The 23,546-nt window shown below is 40.7% G+C and overlaps 1 protein-coding gene across 2 annotated transcripts in view; it reads left to right on the top strand.

Moving 5' to 3' along the window:
- Positions 1-23,546, top strand: part of LOC124116750 (prostaglandin E2 receptor EP4 subtype-like) — a 64,465-nt gene that overhangs the window by 13,421 nt on the left and 27,498 nt on the right. The window contains exon 1 of one of the 2 annotated variants that reach the window (XM_046478233.2): positions 21,678-21,959. The exons of the other annotated variant lie outside the window; for it this stretch is intronic. The gene's annotated coding sequence lies outside the window, so the exon portion shown is untranslated. Of the gene's footprint in view, positions 1-21,677; positions 21,960-23,546 lie in introns of those variants that run through there. 2 annotated transcript variants of the gene reach the window in all.

Genomic DNA, 23,546 nt, shown 5'->3' with positions numbered 1-23,546 from the left:
GTTATCTCTGAAAGGTAAATATTGTAGATTTGACATTTTCCATCTGCACGGTGTTTGTGACAATTGCTACACATAGCTTACCAAATAAATCATAATTATAATTATATAAATTACTTATCTGGACACTGTTTACACTCAATGATATACAAATGGACTAAATGGGCATCATGTCGTGATTATTACAAGATGCATCTGTTGATATCATTAGTTTATCATAGCGAGAGAGACTTATTTGTCTGATTCGATTTGACCTGTTTACACAAGGTCTTATCTATACCAACACAGCCTCTTCACATTCACATCCACCACCGTCATAATGCCACTGTGATATCTGATGTTAATACAACCCTGTACAAGATACACGCAGGTTCTAATTATCTTGGTGTGGTCCTGGTTGTTTCTGTTGTGCTTTTAAATCGGTAAAGTATGGAATCCTTGAAGGGGCATTGTCGCGTTGTCGCATTGTCGCCCTTAATAATACAAACAAAAAGTGTCAAAATCAACCAAAAGCGACAACGCGACAATGTCCCTTCTAGGATTTTATAGTATGGTCATTACATGTTAAGTTTTTTTAGAAACTCAAATAAATATTTAGCTTACGTTTAACCATCGATGTATTTGACCTCAGTTTGTTAGTGCAGATTTGACCATTAAACGGCATGTAATACCGAGGTTAATAAGTTGCTGATAGCTGTTTACATCTTTCATTCACAGCATGATGGAGAGAATATTGTAGTGTATTTATAAGGTTCAACAACCATCATAGCTTCTATGGATTAAAACATGACATGTTGCCGAGGTTGGGTTGAGATAGTTAAACATTATGACGAACGTTACTCATCTACACAAGACAGAGATAGAGAGCTAAGCGTCAATGTGTTTTATTCAAAATGCATACACTCGGATATTTAGTGAGTGAGTGAGTGAGCTTCACCGCCGCTTTGGACGGTGAAACTTACAGCCATTATGACTTTAACGAGTTTGGGGATAACATGTGGACGTGCAGTTGTGGAATGCGTGATATATACAAGCCATACTTTACTGTTAACTGACACGTGCAGGTTTCCTCTTTGAAGTCCTGGAAGACATTTATAATTCCGAAGAAGCGATACACAGCGTTGAAAGTTGATGGTGATAAACGCTGATTGTATGTTAAAAGACAACTTACTGAACTGACTTTTTCCATTACTATTTGACATGGACGAACAATTGGGACAATTGAAAGCACACTGTCTTAAAAGCCATTGAAGATAGAAATCTGGCAACTTGCAGATTAGCTCTTTGATCTGAAAACAACTATGGTAAGCCATTTATGTTTTGCACTCGAAAGGTTTTTAAGGTTTTGTTGCTTTGACCTGGTTTCTTCAGCTGGCAGATGCCCATGGCTACAGGCTCGAATCCCAGATCCATTCTGTTTATGATTCGTGGTCTGTCAGCACCAGATCCGATGAGTATCAGCAAGTGGTAAACGTCTGCGTTTTCTCCCTTAAAAGCAGACCACCGTGATATGATAAAAAATACACAAAAAGCTGTTTTTAACCCTAATTTGCTTATTAGTCCAATCAGGGCGGTCGGGTAGCTTAGTGGTTAAAGCGTTCGCCCGTCACGACGAAGACCCGGGTTCGATTCCCCACATGGGTGGAATGTGTGAAGCCCACTGCTGGTGTCCCCCGCCGTGATATTGCCGGAATATTGCTAAAAGCGACGTTAAACCACTCACTCACTCACTCACTATTAGTCCAATCGGTTATTCGCTCACTCCTATTTAACAGATTCAAAATAGTGTCACACATGACATATGTTAATGGTTTGATAAATATCGAATTACATTAAAATAATTGAACGTGATAATGATCAAACCGGTTCCGAAAACAATACCACCTGACGAATCGGAGCTTGGAAAACACGCGCCCGCTGTACGGTTATTTTGATAGATTGGTTTAGGTGATACCGCTATGTTTACATTTGTGTCAGAACACAGATGCATTAATGGATATACATTAGTTCATCAACAAGACCTGTTTATGACAAAAACAAATATTATCGTCAAAGCCGAATTCATGCGCATATATAGTAGACTTATTATAATTATTATACTAATTTTTATGAGCTCTTTTGAATTTTTCGGATAGTTAAATATTAAATACAAAAATAAAAACACGGTTACAGCTTAGTAAGCGCTCTCCTATTGCACATAACAGTAAATGGTTAAATGTTTATAAATGAAATGGACAGTTGAGAACGGAAATGATAAACCAAGCATTTGGAGAGAAAAGTACAAATCACCTTTTTATACCCATCGCTAACAACAGTTACTTAAACCTATGGGAAATAATATTGAACAGAATAATGATTTTTCCATAAACCAAGCGAATAGTGCACTGATGCGCAACATAGATAGATGTGAATGTACAAGTTCGCGTCCACCAGTACTGTGTATCGACCTTATAATCTCCGTTCAGGGTAAATCCAAAGTCACTCATATTGGCGGTAAGGAAACACGTCTTCAGGTTGTACGGTGACCCTGCTTAAACAGTAGCAGTAAACAGTGGTTCAGTGTAACTTATAACTAAAGTCATGTGCCGCTACCCGCTGTTTGCTGGTTCGAATCCATGTGTCAACCCGATTGTTATGAGATGTCAGAACCATACCCGTGCTCTCGGGTAAATTGCGAATACCTATATCACTCTCTTTTCATCTACTGATGACATGTACTAATATACATGTAACTTTAACACAACATATAATCGTCATACCATAACAAATATCGTCACCTGCAGATACAATGTCAGCAGTAAACAACACATACATACTAACATACCATAAACACACCGTTATACCACATACACAACACACAGTCACCCAACAACACAACATTCCGTCATACCACAAACACAACACACAGTCACCCACCAACACAACACACCGTCATACCTCAAACACAACACACAGTCACCCACCAACACAACACACCGTCATACCACATACACAACACAGAGTCACCCAACAACACAACATTCCGTCATACCACATACACAACACACAGTCACCCACCAACACAACATTCCGTCATACCACAAACACAACACACAGTCACCCATCAACACAACACACCGTCATACCCAAGACACAACACAACGTTAACACACCACCAACAACCAACACAACACACCGTCACCAACCAACACGACACACCGTCACCAACCAACACAAGACACCGTCACCAACCAACACAAGACAACGTCACCAACCAACATAACATACCGACACCAACCAACATAACATACCGCCACCGACCAACACAAAACACATTAACAAGCAACACAACATACCTCCACCAACCAACACAACATACCGCCACCAACCGACACAACACAACACAACACAATGTCACCCAGCAACACAATACACCGTCATACCACAAACACAAGACAACACACCGTCACCAACCAACACAGCAAACCCTCACCAACCAACACAACACACCGTCACTATCCACAATAACACACCGCCATCTTGCAATATAACATACCTCCACCAACCAACACAACACACCGTCACCAACCAACACAACACACCACCAAACAACACTACACACCGCCATCAACCAACACAACACCGCCAGCAACCAACACAACACACCGTTGCCAATCAACACAACACACCGCCACCAACCAACCCAACACACCACCAGCAACGAACACAACACACCGCCACCAGCCAACACTACACACAGCCAGCAACCAACACAACACACCGCCACCAGCCAACACTACACACCGCCAGCAACCAACACAACACACCGCCACCAGCCAACACAACACACCGCCACCAGCCAACACAACACACCGCCACCAACCAACACAACACACCGCCACCAGCCAACACAACACACCGCCACCAGCCAACACAACACACCGCCACCAGCCAACACTACACACCGCCAGCAACCAACACAACACACCGCCACCAGCCAACACAACACACCGCCACCAGCCAACACAACACACCGCCACCAACCAACACAACACACCGCCACCAGCCAACACAACACAGCCACCAACCAACACAACACACCGCCAGCAACCAACACAACACACCGTTGCCAATCAACACAACACACCGCCACCAGCCAACACAACACCGCCACCAACCAACACAACACACCGCCAGCAACCAACACAACACACCGCCACCAACCAACACAACACACCGCCACCAACTAACACAACACACCGCCACCAACCAACACAACACACCGCCACCAACCAACACAACACACCGCCACCAACTAACACAACACACCGCCAGCAACCAACACAACACACCGCCAGCAACCAACACAACACACCGCCAGCAACCAACACAACACACCGCCAGCAACCAACACAACACACCGCCACCAACTAACACAACACATCGCCACCAACCAACGCAACACACCGCCACCAACTAACACAACACACCGCCACCAACCAACACAACACACCGCCACCAACCAACACAACACACCGCCACCAGCCAACACACCGCCACCAGCCAACACAACACACCGCCACCAGCCAACACAACACACCGCCAGCAACCAACACAACACACCGTCGACAACCAGCACTGTCATAATCAACATTCTTTCAACAGCATATTGCAATATGCCGTCGTCATACCATCAATAAATAAATGCGACAACGCCCTTCCCGTAGCCACAAGAAATCTGGTAAAAGCAGAGTCGATTGTTCGATGCCAACTGCGTCATAAGCATGTGTTTATGAATCACTATCACATAGTGATGATTCCAGGTGTTCGCGAAAAGGTGAGCGCATCCTGCCCCATCGGTGGCACCCGTCATAAACACATGCAAGGCAAGTGAATTGTGTATCTAAAACATGGCAACATATTTTACCAGACAAAATTAGGAATTACATCGTTCAACATTGTCACTGTTGCGTTAAATTTTGAAGTGTCTTCCACCTGTCTACCATAAAACGTTTTGAAACATTTTCTGAGGCTTTGAATGTAGTAACCTTGATTGAACAACTTCTGAGCAAGAGTCGTATGACGCTCTTTGAAATCTTCGTGGAAAGAGCATGTTCGAGTGTACTTCAAAAGTCATCGTCATCGGTAGCATCACTGCAATCATGACATTATCCCCACGACAAGAGAATTGTGTATTACATAACATATGTGTCAATCTCCATATGCATATGAACAAGACAACCTCCTTGGTCTGGTGGACACAGCGTCTTCCCAGAGAGCAGAAGGCTGCTGGTTGTATCCCTGTATGTGTCATACCAAAGACGGTAAAAGATGCTGCCTGGTGTTAACGTTGTGACCCTGCCTGGAATTCGGCATTTAACGGACAAACCAAAGACTGTTCGGCTCGGAGTATCTGAGTGGGGTCCCCATGCTGCGTCATGGTATCTCACTATAAAACGGGCATAAGTTGCACGAACAGCCGCACGCAGACAAGTCGTATATGTAGTGCAATAATCTTGAACTCGACGTTAACCCCATTTCACAACACCTCTATCTAAGCAGTAGTTTCCAAAGTTTGCGATAAAGATACGTAAGTCAGGTGCATGTGTTAACAAAAATCATAACCCTTATGAACCTGGTATGAGTCCACAACAGCAAACGCGATACAGTGTTCTAAACCAAACCTCTATTGAACACATCTGCCCAGAAACATACATCTCACCTTCGTTATAAGGTATAAAGGTCACTTGTGACTACACGCGGTTAACGGAAATATTTACATGTCTCGTGTATCAATGTTTAATCCAGCATAAATACCGCATTACTCCGGGGGGAACACGCTTCCCTGTAACGGTGGTGAGAAGCCTGGTATTCATTAGCACCAAATTCTATTGGGAAGATTCCAACACTGAGGCCAAAACTCAGCATGGGTTTGCTAGGCTTGTGCAAATGCGGAGCTTGCTCTTACCTGTTGTATACGTTGCTTTGAGTTAGTGTGCTATATTCTGATGGCCTAGTTGGATTTAACGAGTGCCTTTAAGATCATGTAGCTTGGCTTATATCATCCGTGTTTGACTAATTAGGGTTGTCAAAAAGAGTGAATAAAATTACTTCTACTCCAGTGTTTCACAACGTCAACGCCAGAGAAGTAATGTTTTCCAGAGCGTGTTGGGTGGTAGGCTGGGCTTATCTTGTCACGCTAAGATTCATTTTCATGCCCCATTTGAGTACAATGTGAACCTGTTGTCTGGTGCATGTATACATATGGTGAGGTGAGGTGAAATGGGGTTTAACGTCGCGTCCAAGATTATTGCACTTATATAGCGACGTGCATGTACGTGTGTGTGTTTGTGTGGCTGCTTGTACTAGTTAATGCCGAGCGCCAGACAGAGTAACAAGTACCATCTTTAAACGTCTTTTGGTATTACGCGGCCGGGAATCGAACCCCGGATTTTCCGCTCTCCGGGAGGACGCTCTACCACTAGACCACGGAGGCGGTCCCGTCGATATGGGATATTCCTAACGCGATATGTATCCATATACATTCACTGACAAAAAAGCATACTGTATAGATAGTTCAGTTCAGAGTGGCGAAAACGAAACGAAGTATATTGTGTACAACGCTCAAGCGAAAATAACTGTTTAATGATTACTGTTAGATATGTGTGTAAATATTAAGCGTTAGTTTTATAACATTATAAGAAATGGTATCGGTTACGGCGATTAATGAAGACTGGATATTCTCTTGCATGGCGTTTTATATTCAACTACAGAAAAAGACAAATGCCCTTGAATTAGGTATGAAAATTATTCTCATTCTACAGACACTTAGGGCCAGTGTTTACATCCAGACTTGTATGGAGTAGAAATCAAACTTGGGAGTATCACATGCCAAAAAGGTAGTTTTGACTGTAAATTGTTTTCAAAGGAGATTGGCAAGATCAGTTGTTCTGACTTACTGGTATTTTAAATTTTAAATTCACTGATAACTCCGAATCTACGCTGTGATTCTGAAGTCTGGGCAACCTCTCATTGTACAATTGTTGAATCTGTACTTTACGCATTAGTAAATACAAGTTAAGAATTGTAGAACATCATTTAATGGTGAGTGAGTATGGTTTTACTCCGCTTTTAGCAATATTCCAGCAATATCACGGCGGGGGACACCAGAAATGGGCTTCACACATTGTACCCATGTGGGGAATTGAACCCGGGTTCTCGGCTCGACGAGCGAACGCTTTAACCACTAGGCTACCCGACCGCCCCTCATTTAATGGCATGGAACTAGGTGAATATGGCAGATTCCCCTTGCAACATGTACATGGCACGGGTCATCAAATTATTGGTGTGCTTCCACATAACACATTACCACATCAAGGTTCCACTATGCTAAAATCCATAGATGATAGAGTGGTTATAACTTGGTCAAAAAAATGAAAATTACACTTTGTTAGTATGGATTTGGCTGTGTGTTGTTAAGTCAAGACGTTGGTTATGTCAATACATTTTATTCATTTATATACAAAGATTGTCTTATACTTTGCAACAATCATGACAGACCTCTTTAAATGATTCATCAAAGTGCTACTATTATGAACACTTTAACACGCAGAAAAATATTTATGTTCTGACATTCCTAGACACTTGAAAGTATATAGTTGTCTCTCGATTTAGAAGCAGTAATTCTAAATTAACCGTTGAAACCGGTCGTTATGATAAGGTTAAGTATCACCGAAGCTTGTGTATACATCGTAAAGTCTAAGGCTTACATTATTTTGAAACTGAAATGCATGTTTTCCTGTCTGTGATCATTACATGAAGACAAAGAACATGTAAATATCTAGGTTTGTTAGCTGTACGCGTTTTATACTTATAAATCTCTTACAGAACAATAACAAGGATGTTATAAGTAACACTGATCCATATGTACACTGAGTAAACAATTTTTGAAAACTGAAAAGCTTTTTATGTAAACATTGCGCGATAAATAATGTGCACTGAGTGAATTTAATTTTTAAAAATTAATATTGAAAGATGTGAGGTGAAATGGGGTTTAGCTTCGCGTCCTAGATTATTGCACTCATATAGCGACGTGCATGCACGCGCGCGTGCGTGCGTGCGTGTGTGTGTGTGTGTGCGTGTGGCTGCTTGTACTTGTCCTGACTGATGCCGATTTATAGACCATGCCGCAGTTTAACATGAACATCCCACTCAGACACAGAATACTGACTCCGAGCCGACCAGTCCTTGTTTTAGCCCCTTCATGCCGAGCGCCAGACAGGGTAGTGATAAGTTACACCTTTTAACGTCTTTTGGTATGACGCGGCCGGGTATCGAACCCCGGAACTTCCAAAATTTAAAAGAAGACTAGTGTACAGCCAGATACTAGACGAAAGCTAGACATCAAATGAATAAACCTATACCCTTGGATGGTAAAACGAATGTACAATATTTGTCACACATACTCTCTCCAACCGCACCAACAAAACAAGTGAATAAATTTCCCAGGAATGACAACAGCTGTTCGAGCGAAATGAATTGATTTACCTTTGCAGCACTGTACAGGACAGAACTGTTTGTGTGACTGGCTGTGTGAATGTTGTCTTTCACTGCAGTCGGAACTAACAACAGGCCACGACAGGTGAACATCACGCTGTCATTGAACGAGTGAGTGAGTGTATAACGCTGCTTTGAACACGTCTGGACCAAACAAATCATCTGTGTATACCAATACAATCAGCCAGGACACACATCGTAACCATCCGATCCCAATTTGAAACGAACACATTGACAAGAAGAGTTTAATCCGCCATAAATGCCTACGGAGAAGACGTGTAAACGTGCTTGTATTATAATAACGTACTATTGAAATAAGGTGTAGTGACAACAACATGCAGCAAAAATGACATGATAACAAATAAGACTCTGTGCAAATGTTAATACATATATCACTAACTATTAACATTAATATTCCGCAGTAATTAAACAATGAGAATCATAGAATATATGGTTATAAGTAAAATGGGTGAGGAATGTTGTCGACCAATACAACGAATACGAGCGCAACATTGTTTATATCGTTGGGATCTCCCAGTAGTATTAGTGAATTAATTCCAGATTGTTGGGAGTACATACACCGCCAGATGGAGTAAGAGTCGATATCTCTCCCCACTCTGCCCGCGAGATGTTATCAGACGGTCCCAGGCATGCTGTCGAGCCCTAGAAAGAAGATACACGGGTTACACCCAATTACCCACGTAAATAGTTCCAGGAAGTGCTTCTAGATGGACATCTTGCAAGGTATTTCAAAATGGTTCCTCAGACCGTATGGTATTTCCCGCAAGCAAACTGATGCTGAATATTGCATGAAGGATATCACACGTGCCGCTCATATATAAATGCTCTACATCGACAGAGTAAATTCTTTTCAGGAAATGCCTGATCGACATAGTTTTTTGTCATGAGACATAGAACTGTTTTATGACGAATGATTCTTTGACTATTTGATTGGCATGACGAATGATTAGTTTTATTTTTCAGTGAGTGCAGATTTTTATTTCAATGGCGACAAAATACGCCGTTCCTTTTTAAAGGTTATTATTATGAATTGTCATGATCATTGAAACACGATGATCATGGATGATGAAATATTGGTAAATGTAATTAAATTAAAAAATGTGTATATACTAATTAAATATGTGATGACAATCAACACGCCCCACATACCTGTTTATCTTTGTAGGTTCCAAATACAAATTCTATGTACCGCCTCAGATTATTTCGTTTCAATCTTCATCATCAAAACTGCAGAACACATGCCTTAATGTTTGTGTTCTTGTGATATAATGAGATATATACGTATCGTTACTGCACCATGCTGTAGATATATCACTGTAAACGTTCAAGCTGTTAGTTTGGGTGAAAGTTTACATCAAATGGGTTATCATCAGTGCCACCAATCGAAGGTAATGGTCTGAAGAACTGGTAATTAGATTCCTATCACACAAGGAAATCTATTGTAAATGGCCTTATCAGAGAAAATAAGATGTATAGAGTTACAAAACGTCATAAATGTATCAGTGGGATTGTAAGGTTTGTAGACTTGCGTTGTGAAGGAACACATTTGTGTATTTTCACACAGGGTCGTATCCAGTAAATGTTAGCCATGTGTTGAAGGGTAACTGCTTAGAGTGTGCATGTTCACGTATCTGACGCGGTTGCGAAAGCTTGGCTTTGGTAGACATACATGTAGAACCGGTCACCAGCAATCTCTCTGGTAGCGATGAACTTGACACATGACAGAAACACTGATCAACGATTAATCGAGTCAGAACCGATTCGGGCTCCAAGTACTGTACTGTGTGAATATAGAATCCCTTGTATATATATACATATACATATACATGCAATGTTCAGATAGAGCAATATAAAATTAATGTCAACACCTATAAACAATTAGTATTATATTCTGAATAGTTGGACTCGGGCATGCTTGCTCTAATTAAGATAAACAGGGTAACTTCAACCACTGTAAGGTGACACCGCATGTTACGCATGTCACATCGACAACAGGACCAAGATATGCGTATTCCTTGCAATTATATGACAGATGCTGGTGCTGACGGGTACTGACGATGTGAAAATACTGGCCAGAACCGATGTATGTATGTATGTATGTATGTATGTATGTATGTATGTATGTATGTATGTATGTATGTATGTATGTATGTGTGTGTGTATGTGTGTGTGTGTGTGTGTGTGTGTGTGTGTGTGTGTGTGTGTGTGTGTGTGTGTGTGTGTGTGTGTGTGTGTGTGTGTGTGTGTGTATCTCTGTCTGTCTGTCTCTCTGTGTGTGTCTGTCTCTCTGTCTCTCTCTGTGTTCTGCTTGCGTATTTGTGAATGGACATATATGTGTATCATTGACACCTTGTTTGTTTTCAGTTTTTAACCCTTCCACGTCTGTTTTTCAAATTGATGTCAACTATTTCTGTTTCCCCGTTATGGTAATAAAACCGCTTCTTGCAGTGCGTGCACATGGCACGTTTCTTCACCTATACGTGCTGTAGACCAGGAAGCCTCTTATGTAGATGCAAGCAGGTGCACAGTGTAATGAAGCTGTCAGACTGGTGGAACGTGATGTTTGATACCGAGGGTGATTGTAAAGTGGGAAAAACAATTCATTACATGCAGCAATGAACCCCTTTCTGTATGTGTGCCTGCAATAATGGTCGTGTTGTGAGAGAAGAACTTTCCCATGGCATGATGGGGCATTATCTGAATAAATGTTACACTCCGGAAAACAATGACTGTTAACTTTGATGTTAAGAAACCCCCAGTTTCTCGGCGCTGTTTGGAATAAACGGCACTATCGATGTCTAAATGATTTGCGAAACCTTGACAATGTTGAATCCATATACGGATACACGTAGATATTTAATCCTAAGACATGACCCAAGCTTACAGAAATTCCTTACATGTAGATGACATCGAATAACGCATACCGATAACAAGTGAACTCACAGCCACTACAATGCTCATGTTGGAGGAGCTGAATTTCAGTTTAGTTGTCAACGCCCTTTCAAGCCCATGCAATCCATTTGAAAGAAATAATTCATCAAGCTTGTAAACCGTTTAACAATATATTGTCTTTTTCAATTTGAGTGAGGGAGGAGTTGTTGCCGCTTTGAACAGTATTTCCGTAAAGTTTCGGCCAGTCAGCTTGATGAGAGGAAAGCCTGAAAGGATGCAGGTCTTGGACTTTGACGAGTTTGGTGCATCCCACAAGCACGGGCATGGTGCTGAATGGTGAATTGAATGTTTCTTTTCAAAATAATTGACCGAGAAATAATTTTGTTTTATAATATATGTTCACCTCTTCATCTTACACTGTAAAAATAATTCCGCTGAAATCGATTTCCCCTAAAATAGACATTCTATTGCGATCCCTCGACGGCATATATATGGCTGATGATGAACATTCCTTGGTTGTTACTTGGAAAGGTCCAACTTTGAGTACAAATTCACACCGAAGCGATGATCATGCTAGATAAATTTAGTGGAACATGTTAATGTTGAAGCAATCAAGCGTTTGAGTAGCATGTTAATGTTGAAGCAATGAAGCATTGGAGTAGCATATTAATGGTGAAGCGATTAAGCGTTAGAGGACAGTGTTTATGGTGAAGCGATCAAGCGTTGGATGAACGTGTTTACGGTGAAGCGATTAAGCGTTAGAGGACAGTGTTTATGGTGAAGCGATTATGCGTTAGAGGAACGTGTTAACTTTGAAGCGATCAAGCGTTAGAGGAACGTGTTTACGGTGAAGCGATTAAGCGTTAGAGGGAAGTATTTATGGTGAAGCGATTAAGCGTTATAGGAATGTGTTGATGGTGAAGCGATTAAGCGTTAGAGGGACGTGTTTATGGTGAAGCGATCAAGCGTTAGAGGACAGTGTTTATGGTGAAGCGATCAAGCGTTGGAGGAACGTGTTTACGGTGAAGCGATCAAGCGTTGGAGGAACGTGTTTACGGTGAAGCGATTCAGCGTTAGAGGGACGTGTTTACGGTGAAGCGATTAAGCGTTAGAGGGAAGTATTTATTGTGAAGCGTTAAAGGAATGTGTTGATGGTGAAGCGATTAAGCGTATGAGGACAGTGTTTATAGTGAAGCGATCAAGCGTTGGAGGAACGTAATAACGGTGAAGCGCTTAAGCGTTAGAGGGAAGTATTTATGGTGAAGCGATTAAGCGTTAGAGGGACGTGTTTATGGTGAAGCGATCAAGCGTTAGAGGACAGTGTTTATGGTGAAGCGATCAAGCGTTGAAGGAACGTGTTTACGTTGAAGCGATCAAGCGTTGGAGGAACGTGTTTACGGTGAAGCGATCAAGCGTTGGAGGGAAGTATTTATTGTGAAGCGTTAAAGGAATGTGTTGATGGTGAAGCGATTAAGCGTATGAGGACAGTGTTTATGGTGAAGCGATCAAGCGTTGGAGGAACGTGTTTACGGTGAAGCAATCAAGCGTTAGAGGAACATGTTAACGTTGAAGCAATCAAGCGTTAGAGAAACATGTTAACGTTGAAGCAATCAAGCGTTAGAGGAAGTGTTTACGGCGAAGTAATCAAGCGTTAGAGGAACATGTTAACGTTGAAGCAATCAAGCGTTAGAGGAACATGTTAACGTTGAAGCAATCAAGCGTTAGAGGAACATGTTAACGTTGAAGCAATCACGCGTTAGAGGAACGTGTTAACGTTGAAGCAATCAAGCGTTAGTGGAACGTGTTTACGGCGAAGCAATCAAGCGTTAGAGGAACATGTTAACGTTGAAGCAATCAAGCGTTAGAGAAACATATTAACGTTGAAGCAATCAAGCGTTAGAGGAACGTGTTTACGGCGAAGTAATCAAGCGTTAGAGGAACATGTTAACGTTGAAGCAATCAAGCGTTAGAGGAACATGTTAACGTTGAAGCAATCAAGCGTTAGAGGAACATGTTAACGTTGAAGCAATCAAGCGTTAGAGGAACATGTTAACGTTGAAGCAATCAAGCGTTAGAGGAACGTGTTTACGGCGAAGCAATCAAGCGTTAGAGGAACATGTTAACGTTGAAGCAATCAAGCGTTAGAGGAACATGTTAACGTTGAAGCAATCAAGCGTTAGAGGAACATGTTAACGTTGAAGCAATCACGCGTTAGAGGAACGTGTTAACGTTGAAGCAATCAAGCGTTAGAGGAACGTGTTTACGGCGAAGCAATCAAGCGTTAGAGGAACATGTTAACGTTGAAGCAATCAAGCGTTAGAAAAACATGTTAACGTTGAAGCGATCAAGCGTTAGAGGATAAAATATCTTTAAGGTACACCTTAAATACAAGTTTTTTTATATTAAAAGCCATGATCCTGAAATTTTCAAAGAAAAACACCTTGCAATATTGTCATTATTGTGGCAGGCAATTTATCCTCCAGAATATCAAATGGTCGGTCCCTTAGAGAAACGTGTACATGTTGAAGCAAGCGTTGGGTGGAACATGTTAATATTGCAGCGCTCGTGGCTAAAACTTAAATGTGAAGAACAAAGAGCTATTTTTAAGCCCCCCAAAAACAAAACCCCGCTATAATCAGTATCCATTAAATGTTGAGAAATACTGTCATGGACATATTATGTGTTTTACTCTATCGTTGCGTTGCTGTGAGTTTTCATGGGAACAACAAGGTGCCCTATATCTGTTCATCGTGAGAACCAATCGTCTTAGACGTTAATTGAGTGGTCACAATGTCGAGATCTGTAGATTGTCTGCAGCCGTACCCCACCTGCTGACGACACCCGTCACTTGTGTCTCTGGCCAAGTTTTGATTTTCTGTCTACAGTGAGTGAGTGAGTGAATGCGTTTGGTTTTACGCCGCTTTTAGCAATATTCCAGCAATATGACGGCGGGGGACACAGGGCACTGTACTCAAACATTAACACATCTCCTAATATAAACAATATGTCCGATGTGGACCCGGGTTGTCCCAACTGAACTATGTTTTTAAGTGGCGACTGAGATGGTTCGGTGAGACTGGGTGACCTCGTTGATTGCGCACCCCGACGGCAGGGGATGTTGATAATATCAACCACTGGTTTGTCTTTCCCAGACTCGATTGTTTCAGGGCCATCTGGCCATAGCTGGAATATTTGGCTATATGTGCCGTTAAACCATATTAACGCACAACACAACAAATATAAAATCCTATCTAGCAAGTATTCATATGGTTATTATAGAACTGATCGGGAAGGACATGCCCTTAGTTGAGCGAACACCTTGAGTGATCACCTTTAGTTTACACTGCTTCTTGAGTGTCTGTTACTGCTCCTTCTTTCTGACAGAGACACGAATATGAAGGGAACGACGACATTGACGTTTTATGCAAACGCAAAAGCAACACTCATATTGAAAGTATACAACGTCCAAGTGTAGCATCTTTCTACTCTGACCGCCTCCGTGGTCTAGTGATAAAGCGTCCGCCCGGAGAGCGGAAGGACCGGGGTTCGATCCCCGGTCGCGTCATACAAAAAGACGTTAAAAGATGGTACTTGTTGTTACCCTGTCTAGCTCTCAGCATTAAGGGGCTAAAACAGTATACTGTGTCTGAGTTGGGTATTCATGTTAAACTGCGGCATGGTATCTCAGTGAGCCAGCACTATAAATCGGCATGAGTCCGGACTAGTACACACACACACACACACACACACACACACACACACACACACACACACACACACACACACACACACACACACACACACACACACACACACACACACACACATGCACGTCGCTATATAAGTGCAATAATCTTGGACGCGACGTTCAACACCATTTCACCTCACCTCTTAGTACTCTAGAGTACTTCTATGTCACGCATGAACGTCCTTTTGCTACATATATTTGAACAATAAAATATTTTCCCATACACTCTCTGGACTAATTAAAACAGTTAAGACTCAGTTCACATCCTGTGTTTCAGTAGATACTCATGGAAGTTTTAAAAATGATTTGCAAGCTATCATAGAGTTGTGTAGTAGCCACACGCTAGACCTAAAATTAACAGGAAGCCACTGATGAAACATGTTGATGCTAGACGCAACAGGCACACACGTATACATTCGTTTGATGTGAAAAATGTCATAACTTTACACTGAACGTGTCAGCTGTTAGAGCTTTTTGTAAAGAATGAATGGGCGCTTAACTGCTGTTTTTTTTATGAGACCAGTAAAATCTTTGCTATTGAAGAGAAACATGTTTTAGCATCTTTTTTTCACTTGTGGAGGCGAGGGAAGCCCATGAGATCTACCACCGTTGAAATGCCATGTCTGGTCCAGACTCGATTATTTACAGACCGCCGTCATATAGCTGGAATATTGCTGAGTGGGGCGTTGAACAACAAACAGACAAACAAACTAACAAAATCTCAAGAGAGCGAATGACAGTCAATTACCGTTTCAGATACAGCCTCGAATGTAATGTAATATTATATATAATTAATGCCCATTACAACTACATGATTTTACTGAAGTTTCATATATTTTTGAAGTGCTATTCTTGTGCGCGTGTTGTAGTTTGTTTCATGTCAAACAGCCTTTGTATACAAGCACTTACGACCAGTAAGTCTTGAAATGCAGATGCACACGCCTTGATTTAAACACACGTTTTCCTGTAAAATATAATTCACATTACAAGAACGAATATGACTTTATCAAATCATTGGCTTGTTTTCCAGGTTCCTTAAATGCGGCGTCATTTCACCAGGGCCCCATTCCACAGAGCGATCTTATCGCTAAGATGATTGTCAGTCCCATACTTAAACACTGACTTACAGTCGTGGCGCTAAGATGATTGTAAACTCCATACTTTAACACTGATTTACAGTCGTGGCGCTAAGATGACTGTAAATTCCATACTTTAACACTGATTTACAGTCGTGGCGCTAAGATGATTGTAAGTTCCATACTTTAACACTGATTTACAGTCGTGGCGCTAAGATGATTGTAAGTTCCATACTTTAACACTGATTTACAGTCGTGGCGCTAAGATGATTGTCAGTCCCATACTTTAACACTGATTTACAGTCGTGGCGCTAAGATGATTGTAAGTTCCATACTTTAACACTGATTTACAGTCGTGGCGCTAAGATGATTGTAAGTTCCATACTTTAACACTGATTTACAGTCGTGGCGCTAAGATGATTGTAAGTTCCATACTTTAACACTGATTTACAGTCGTGGCGCTAAGATGATTGTAAGTTCCATACTTTAACACTGATTTACAGTCGTGGCGCTAAGATGATTGTAAGTTCCATACTTTAACACTGATTTACAGTCGTGGCGCTAAGATGATTGTAAGTTCCATACTTTAACACTGATTTACAGTCGTGGCGCTAAGATGATTGTAAGTTCCATACTTTAACACTGATTTACAGTCGTGGCGTTAAGATGATTGTAAGTTCCATACTTTAACACTGATTTACAGTCGTGGCGCTAAGATGATTGTAAGTCCCATACTTTAACACTGATTTACAGTCGTGGCGCTAAGATGATTGTAAGTTCCATACTTTAACACTGATTTACAGTCGTGGCGCTAAGATGATTGTAAGTTCCATACTTTAACACTGATTTACAGTCGTGGCGCTAAGATAATTGTAAGTTCCATACTTTAACACTGATTTACAGTCGTGGCGCTAAGATGATTGTAAGTTCCATACTTTAACACTGATTTACAGTCGTGGCGCTAAGATGATTGTAAGTTCCATACTTTAACACTGATTTACAGTCGTGGCGCTAAGATGATTGTAAGTTCCATACTTTAACACTGATTTACAGTCGTGGCGCTAAGATGATTGTAAGTTCCATACTTTAACACTGATTTACAGTCGTGGCGCTAAGATGATTGTAAGTTCCATACTTTAACACTGATTTACAGTCGTGGCGCTAAGATGATTGTAAGTTCCATACTTTAATACTGATTTACAGTCGTGGCGCTAAGCTGATTGTCAGTTCCATACTTTAACACTGATTTACAGTCGTGGCGCTAAGATGATTGTAAGTTCCATACTTTAACACTGATTTACAGTCGTGGCGCTAAGATGATTGTCAGTCCCATACTTTAACACTGATTTACAGTCGTGGCGCTGAGATGATTGTAAGTTCCATACTTTAACACTGATTTACAGTCGTGGCGCTAAGATGATTGTCAGTCCCATACTTTAACACTGATTTACAGTCGTGGCTCTGAAATAGCTTTGTAGGATAACACTCTGGTTGTCAGATACCAACAATGGGAACCTCTTTCAGTTTCTTTGGTATTTTCTACAGAGAAGGTTAACCTAAACAACAGGACTCATTGACTCCCCGCTGCTGCACCCCCTGGTCGTCCTAAATACTCCAGGATGGGAATAGCTTGTAGGTAGGCCTTCCTGGAGATGTCTCGATCGTCCTTCTGGGAGTGTATTTGTACCAATCGTACTCAGTGCTGGTGAAGCTGATGGATGTATGACGTCGTCTCAGAACATTAATGAGTTTTGTTGTTGTTGCAGATGTAGATCATATATTCAACTATTGGTCATTATGCAAAAATATAGAGAAATTATTCAACTTTGATACATTCTACTTCAGTAGTGAACAGATTCTCCTGATTCCTCCATAATTTAATATCTGTGCATGGACTTTTACGTAGGGTAATTGACTTTCATGTATTTTGAGTGATATTATTAAGTATGTAGATATCCTGGACGGGTTAGAAAATGACGCCTTTATATATTGCCAGTATTGATCAGTGGCTGGTGAACGCCGAGTGAATGCAATTTTTGCGTCGCAGTCAGCACTATTCCATGTATACCACGGCGGTCTATGAATAATCAAATGCAGGTCAGACAATCCCGGCAATGTGAGCGATGACCAACGATGTGAGGGCACGATGACACACAGTTGGCCACCTTAACCACCCATCACGATTGGTCTGCTGTTACGACAAGCCTGGGGTATAAGAAAGCTAAACTACCCAGGGACCTGTTCTGTCACAACTGCCGTCAGTCTTTGTTAAAGTACTGGAGTTGCGATCGTGGCAGCGCTTGTGGAACGGGGCCTTGGAATCTCCCACTGTGTTGAAATGGACGCATCACTCAACATGAGTTTCATGATAGTTCAGAAACACGCCAGTGGGATGCTTATAAGTGAACTAAAGAAATGTATAGCTCATATTTAAGCATGTAGATTTGAAAATAACATCAAAATCATTTCATCAAAAAACATTCGCTCGACGTGTGTATCTCTATTCTTTGATCGCTTCATTAACTTGTTACCTTCTATATTAGTGCCAGCATGTGTATGTAATTTTCTACGGAGATATTTGAGACTCAGTGGCTTCTCGTGGAGGTGCTTTATCTTGTTTCCTTACTTGTTGGAGCCCTCAAAAACAGTCAATGCAGTGATTGGACGTCAATGCAGTGATTTGGACGTCAAATCCACGTCAAGTGTCTGCATACTCACGTACATGTATGTAATATAGGCGTCATTGCAAACGTAATGTGTGGTGATGTAACTAAGTTAGATTTGTTTTATCTCTTTAAACTGACATAAACCTGTTAGGGACCGACCATTTGATCCTCGTGTGATGAATTTGGATGTTTTATGGAGACTAGATTTATTATTCCATTTGATATTCGGGAAAGCGGTGGGGTTGGGGGCTTGGGGAATCGTAGGGGAGATTTTGTATGGAGACTAGATGTTTCAGTTATTTTTTTTATTTTTTACTCTGAACCTAAATATTCTTTTACATAAACATCTTTGACCAATACGTGAAACCCAAATCCACCAACTGAATGACTAACTTAATGTTAAATTTTGTTATAAAATATAAGGCAGAATTGAATTGAATCATGATAAAACACCACGTAACATGCCCATATATAACATTGTTTGACAAATACGTGAAACCCAAATCCACCAACTGACTGACTAACTTAATGTTAAATTTTGTTATATAATATAAGGCAGAATTAAATTAAATCATGATAAAACACCACGTAACATGCCCACTTAAATTCAAATTTAGTAGAGCGTATCTTATGATGTCATATGAAAATACAAAATATGAGGGATAATCTACTTGACCTACTCAACCACACCGCAGCTGTTATTAACGTCATTATTCCTCGCTGGATCACATGTGATGTTCCTGTTTGCCACTCTATCCTATTCCCTGGAAAATGTTTCCATGTGAATATTTTAGAATAGGAGAGAAAGAAAAAATGAAATACTTATGCGACAGTAGAGCAACTACAGTTGACAGCATGTCCATATTCTATACATCGAATAAGAAGAAATGATAATTGAAGCGAAGAAGGACTCAACTACGAGTTACAAAAGGTGTGGGGAACCCCTTGAACACGAAAATTAACAAAGTTGTCCCGAGGATACAAACTTCTCCCTGAAAACGGTAAAATATAGCGTGCAATGTAATACAATATAGTTCATAACAATAAGTTCTCCGAGCCATGCTTCAAATCGAGATCGACGCTGTTCCACATGAGAGACATCATTGTGTGAAACTGACTGTTGACGTTCTCCAAGTATCCGTAGAAGGAATCCTGAAATTAAGCAACACAATGTAACATGCTTTGACAGGGATTATATTTCCTAATATGCACGCATTTCAAAATAGCTGTATTGTATTTGTTTGGAGAAGTGTGAAGACCTCCGCCCGGCAAACCTCAACGACTATCAACTACCATCTCATCTTCTTGAAGAATACTCTTCAAGGTCCGTGTACGTCAGTATTTGTTTTGCCGTGGAACACACATGACGAAATAAAACTTGCAGAAACAAGTAAAGAATAGTTAATGATGAGAAAGACCCGTGTCACTCTGAGGCGATAAACACATTACATTTGGGTTCTCATGTTACCCTGACTCACCGCTGAACATTTCAAGGCAAAACATTTTAACAGCCTGCGTTGTATTCTTCCCAGAGAGCTGTTCATGCAAGTGGAGTTCACACTAATTGGACTTAATTATGCCAAGTGCTTTTAGCATACCCCTCGGTGAAATATAAGTGGCCCATTATTATCAGTGATAATGCTATCATTATTATTCTTTTTTATTTTGTGCATTGGCGATTTTCTCAATCGAAATGGGGCGGTGTGGTAGCCTAGTGGTTAAAGCGATCGCGTCTCACGCCGAATGCCTGGGTTCGATTCCCCACATGGGTAAGATGTGTGAAGCCCATCTCTGATCTCCCTGTCGGGTTATTGCTGGAAGATTGCTAAAAGCGACGTAATATCACTCACTCACTCACTCTCAAGCCAAATTATAAACTGTTGTGTTATGGCTTGGCGTAAGGACATCAAGAGTTGGTATTCAATTCAGTTCTTCTAGGCTGTGCTTTTATTACCATTTTGATAGGCATTGTGGTCGAATCGTCGCGGAACCGTCACACAGAAGATCTACACGTGGTATCCCTTTTTCACAATCCTTAAACCACACGATTCACCAGAACAGTTTCATCTGAACACAATGAAAATATGTCAGTCCAATTGTGGCAGTTCTATCCCTCATCATCAAACGTTAGCCCAGTGTCCCCAGCAGCTGAAGAACGCAAAGACAATTTGCTATAAATAAGCATGGTTGGAGATGATTACAAACGAACAATGTATGGGAAATTAACAGAAGAAGAAACTGATGCTGTGTTATACACATACGTTATCGTTGCCTATATTTATATAAAGCAGTGTTTATTGCTTCATAGAATGAATTTCTTTGTCGTTGGTTGTTAGTGATAAAAGAAAAACCTGTCATCTGGGATCTTACTCAAGCCCTTTTTCTCTGTACATATAAAAAAGATGACACACAACAAGAGAAGTGGTACTTTTCAAGGTAACTTTGGAAATAGAACAGTAGCTTGAATCATATAATCCAAAAACATATTTTCACTAAACAAGTTGGGATCTCAGATTACATTATAAGTTCCCACTAAACACACGCATTGTGTATGAGCATGAATGCTCAAACCTATCAAATACTAATCAACTACGATGGGCGGTTTTACATGGACCTATACCTGCATACACCTCTCACCGTGTACAGATGGTATGTTTAAACGTCAACCATGGCAATACCCTCCATGATAATATACTGACGCATGTGCTGAACAACCTTCGTTACCACAACATGAAGGGCTCGGGTGACCTACTGTTTGTCTCCGGTTCTTTAGCTGCCACCGGTGATTGTCTTATTTACCAATATCACGGCCAGAGCTCGCTCGATGGTTCCTGTTTTCACAGTCAGGGGTATAACGAAGTAATTCTGCTTCAGTTAGGGAACATTAGGAATGGGTGCAAGCTGTTGATTGAGACTGCGTGTCAGGTAGTCGGGACGGAGCGAGTTCAGTTCGGCGTTTGATCGAGTTAAGGGAACGTCAGCTGAGGTTACGCAGTGTCACCAGTGATTCGTGCTCATTTAAAGGTAAATTATATTTCTATTATGTGGTTGGATAACGTGTAAATATGTTATTCATATGTCGTAATTTTGTTCTACAGCGAGACTTCGTTATCTAAAATCCTTAGCTAACGTTGAAGAAATATCGAGTTTTCTTGTGTGAGTCAAACGAGTGACTGATATTAAATGATAGTGCAGTAAAAAAATATGCCCAGGACATAAAATAAGGTTCTCTTTAACCTTTAATCGACTTAAAGGAGTTCGTGTTAACAAGAGTTTACTGTATAATACTATGTACTGTTTTGGCTGATAATCTAGACATTGACCATTCCTATTTGCACTGTTCATCAGATGATACAAACTGACATTTACACAAATGTGCCTCTAATATTACATGCATTCGTGTTTTATATACTAAAAAACTATAGATCCAGATACATCAATATCACGCGGCTGTTATACTGCCGCCAGCCTTGAGTTGATTATTTTGAAATTTCCCGTTCGACACTCGTAACATGTGTTTGCTGTTTTCATTGTAGACCAGCAGGCAGTAACAACATGGTATATGTTTCGGTAACAGGAAAGAGGTCTTTAGGTTTGCTGTTGTTGACAATCGTCTTCGTTGGAGCTGGTTAGATTGCTTCACTGGACGACAACATGTGGAGCGTGTATTTGAGATCCGCATTCATGTTTTGAACATTGTACTTACCAATGATGAGGAATATGAAACTGCATGCCTCGAAGCGAGTAATTACCTCTTTTTGGAACATATTGGATGTCCTTTGACAAGAAGTTCTTTACCATATTGCTATATATTCTATTACGTCATGGACCTTGTTCATACATAAACAATACATTTTATCTCTGGTGTAAGTTTGCTCTATCTAAACATATACATACACACACAAATCCCCACTATATATATATATATAGAGAGAGAGAGAGAGAGAGCGAGAGATCCATAGTCAACCATACACTGAGGGGTGAAAGAAAGTATGCCGAGTTTGTTTTTATGTAACTGAACATTAAAAGCACTGTTGTTAATTCTAATTAATATGTAGATTTAACCATCACTCATTCCTGCAACGGTTTGTATAATGTAATCTGTGCCTGGGTAGGTTTTTGTAAGCATAAATTGGTTCGATAAAGACCAGAGTAAGAAATAAATTTTGAGCCACTTGACACCTTTCCTGTTTGAAATTTGGTAAATCTGTCCAGGAACAGCAAAGTTATTGACTTTATCAAGATTTTATGTCAAGACTGCAACAGGACATTGGGATTTGGAGAAAATAAACTAAACAAAGAAACCAAACGTCCAAGATTGGAATCATCCTGAATATTTTCGTCACTGTTGTCGGTCACAGGTAGAGGTTCACTTGTACTTCTTCCATAATCACCAATTCATCTTCTGAGAAACATTCACATTCCATGATAACTCGAAAACTATTATCACTGTCAGAGTCGGACATATGACAAAAATTGGGATCATTTTATACACAGATCGGCGAATATTTTAAACACAGAAATGTCTCACTACAAAATAAATGAGATGAGTACCGTAAAGAGAACAATAAACGCAAGAGACGAAATAGTATGTCTTCCCATTGTTTTCCA

Source organism: Haliotis rufescens, unplaced genomic scaffold (genome assembly GCF_023055435.1).
Source record: "Haliotis rufescens isolate VD_foot unplaced genomic scaffold, xgHalRufe1.0.p SCAF_2, whole genome shotgun sequence".
Lineage (NCBI taxonomy): Eukaryota > Metazoa > Mollusca > Gastropoda > Lepetellida > Haliotidae > Haliotis > Haliotis rufescens.
This window is presented reverse-complemented; position numbering and strand designations above follow the sequence as displayed.